Source organism: Emys orbicularis, chromosome 17, assembly GCF_028017835.1.
Source record: "Emys orbicularis isolate rEmyOrb1 chromosome 17, rEmyOrb1.hap1, whole genome shotgun sequence".
Classification (NCBI taxonomy): Eukaryota; Metazoa; Chordata; order Testudines; family Emydidae; genus Emys; species Emys orbicularis.
The window spans coordinates 5,602,814-5,606,450 of NC_088699.1; positions in this window are offsets into that span (position 1 = coordinate 5,602,814).

The following is a 3,637-nucleotide window of genomic DNA, read 5'->3' on the forward strand; positions in this document are numbered from 1 at the left end:
GGAATCAAGCAAGACCCTACAAAGTGGACAGAGTGAGCCAAGGATTTCATTCCTTCATCAGAATTTTTTAGCACTATACGGATAAATCACTTGCCCAGTGGTGAAAGATGTAATCAGCTGGGTTATATTACCTCATTCTTAAATCATTACATGATGTAGAGATTGTATACAGTTTTATTTATTTAAAATTTTAATTGCATAGTTTACATTTGTAAATAGATTGTTTAGCAAGAGTACACTATACTAATGGTGATGTATAGAAAGAAGGCTGTGGATAAGGGTACTTGTAAATAATATACAGTATTTTACCGATCACAAGTTCCCATACCCATACATCAAGAAGTAGCATTTGGAAACTATTCCAGTCAAATGCTGTTGGGTAGAGATTAATAGCTGGCACTGCATCATTGTATTTACATCTCATTGATTGAGCTGGCTGTTGATTTCCAGGTAATCTGCATTGAGGAAAAGAAACTAGCACACAGGAAAAGTAAGAAGTTGGATCTGTGGATATCTGGACAGATTACCCTGCAAAATGTAGTCAGTAAAGGTAGTAACTTACAGTAATGTATTTTGACTAAAACTAAATCCTTAGACCAACATAGGTTTACTTAATTGCTTTTATTAATGAGAATGTTGGGGTTAGTCTCCGGCTGTAATTTGGACCTCTTTTTGGTGTAATAATATCAAGTTCAGTCAATAAATAATAGTATTTTTAGAATCTAGCCCTTCTTTATGGAATTATCATATTGTTATGTTACTTTTTTTTTTTTTTTTGTTACTTATTGTTGACAAGGGCTGCAATTTTTTTGGCCTAAATCTGAATTTATAAACCAATGTTACTGCTATAAAATTGAAAAAGGTAGTTGTTTCCAGACTTGTTTTATAAATTGCTTATATTTGTATATCTTCATTAATTAGTTTAGGTTAAACTTGAAAGGTGCTAAAGATGAAAAATCCACAAAAGGATTCATTTCTCAGCTTTCTTTCAGTATAACTAGAGATGATTTTTTAAAATAATCTTTACCACAATCAGAGCCCTGTAGTTCTGGCTGGACGTACAGTAGGGCTAATCTGGAATGAGTAACAGCAAGTGTAGCTCACTTGGTAGATAATGCCCACGATGCTGCCTTGGCAATTCGTTAGCCAGTTTTCCAGAAAAGGAGGGTTGCGCTTACCATTGACTGAGGAAAACAGAATTCAGTTCTGTGTTTAAAATAATCTTTACAAAGGGAAAATAAATGTTTAGATTTTTTTTTTTTCTTTTTTCACTCCTGTAGTTCCAAAAGAGTTTGGAGATATTTTTAAAACTGAATTCTGGTATTCTGTTGATGCCTAATGTGAGCCAAGGGCCTCTTGGGGAGGAATGTTGGTAGCAGAGGAATTCTGAGATACTTTAATCTCACTCTCTACACCAATTTTGTTGAATATATCTGCATAAAGACTTAGCATAGGAATGAATTGCTTGACTGAGATGTTAATGCACAATCTCCATTGGGTAATGGATTGGAAATCATATTTAATGTGAGGAACCAAAGATGAGACCTAAGATTGGTCTGGGGACTTGGGAGCAACCAAGAAAACAGCCATTAAAAATAATTTGCCAAGACAGACAAATATACATTTAATGTGTATTATGAACCACTGGGTCAGCACTTGTTGTGTAAAAGTCCTTTAAACAGATTTACTTAATTATCCTGCCTCTTCAAAAACAAAACAACCCCTCCCATACCACCACTTTGCAATACATATCTTGAAAATCAGAGTGGCAGTGGTTTGTATTAGCTCTGTCTCATCTTTAAGGGGATTTTTTTTCCTAACCAAAAATAATAAATTCAGTATGCATGAAATTTAGACATGCGCACCGATGAAATAATGTTACTAGGAAAAGCCAGGAAATCCAGAGTATCAAGGGAAGGAGGGTGCCCTAGAAATGCACACTCTCTCTTCCCGTTACACATGCAACTCCTGCTGGTGATATGTCAAAGAATGGAGCTGGTGATTTCTTCTTGTGTGTTTTGGCATTACTACTTTGGCATTGTTGTTTTCATGTATTTTTGGATGATGTGGTCTGTATGTATGGAATGAGCTGTAAAAGGCTCAGTAACTTAGTCATTAGACATGACTGGAACTAAACTACAATAATATCTGCTCCTGACCTCTTTTGAGGGACTTGAGCTGTGAGAATGTGACCTCACTCAATAATAAGACCGTCAGATGTAGGAATAATATACTTACAAATATTTTAATTAAGGAATGACTTAAAATAAGAATTTTCTCCCTGCCTCCTTAAACTTGTAAGGGATATCTTGAGTCCCTCCTTAGCCTCCCACCCCACATCTTGTGCTCCAAAGCAGCAGTCTTGCAGCCTGTTAGCTGTTCTAGTGCACAAGCAAGCCTGCTTTCTAAAGTAAAGTGTTAGAATGTTAAGCTTGTCTGGATGGATGAACATTCACAGGTGCACTATAATCACCCCATGTAACAGCTACTAAATGTCATCTGTATTCTGAGGAATATTTTCCCTGAGTAGATTATATGGAAGAAACCTCTTCTGAAGAAGTTTTAAGTGAACCCACATTAGAGATTTGGGCAAATATGTAGCTAGGTTTAAATAGATGTAGATCTAATTTTGTCTTAATACAATCAATCTTATGGCATCTCAGTGAAAGAGAGCAAAATAGATGTAATGTTCTAACAATTCAGATGAAAAATATGCATTTTCAGTAACTTGTTATATGCTAAGCTTCTAGATCTTTGTCCAGACCAGTTAAGCTTCAGCCAGATAAATGCATGTGACCATATGGCTGTCTTGCTTTTTAGCAGAAATGGAGAGCTGCAGAATACTGTTTTGTTACATATGGGAAATGAGCCACACTCGCCCTCCTTCTGAGCCTATGCACCTGCTGCCTACTACAGTTTAATTTCTCGGCAAGCCTGTATTCACAGGAAAGTTGCCCCTGTCATTATTTTGCTAGATCAGCCCAGTGTTTGGATCTAGATACAAGATCCTGAATGATTTATTTTTCCTTTTCTGGATGCATTGCTTCCATGTTTACAACACACATGCTGTGTTTTAAAAAAAACCTCAGTTGTTGGAGAATGACCTTTATCACCTACAATTTAAAGCCAAAAGTTGTTTGAAATTGGGGAAAGCTCTAAGCTTTGTAAATGTAGCATTCATGGCTTTTAGACTTCTCAGCTATTTTCTCATAGCATGAGACTCAAATTTCCACATCCCAACATGGATGAACAGTTCTGCTTTAATTACTACACTTCTGAACTCAATATAGAATAATAAAGTGAAATGATAGGAAATTTCATTTGTTAACAAAATGTAGGTTCCAACATTTCAGGGCTTCTTCAGCCCTCTTGTGACAATTGAGTTCTTTTCAGGGGCTCAGCACACTCTGCGACCACTGAACTTCCCACATTTAAATGCCTGCAATGTTTGTAAATGTCCTGTGTCTTGATAATCCATAAATCTGTTCTAGGTTATCTGAAATTTGTTGGCGCTGAGGATTAGTGGAGGTCAGTTCTGGAAAATATGCGTAATTCATTCACTTCCACTTACTTCTGCTAAGAGCCAAAGTTTGATTACCCTTAGCACACAGCGGACACCAGAAGACATTGGCTGAAT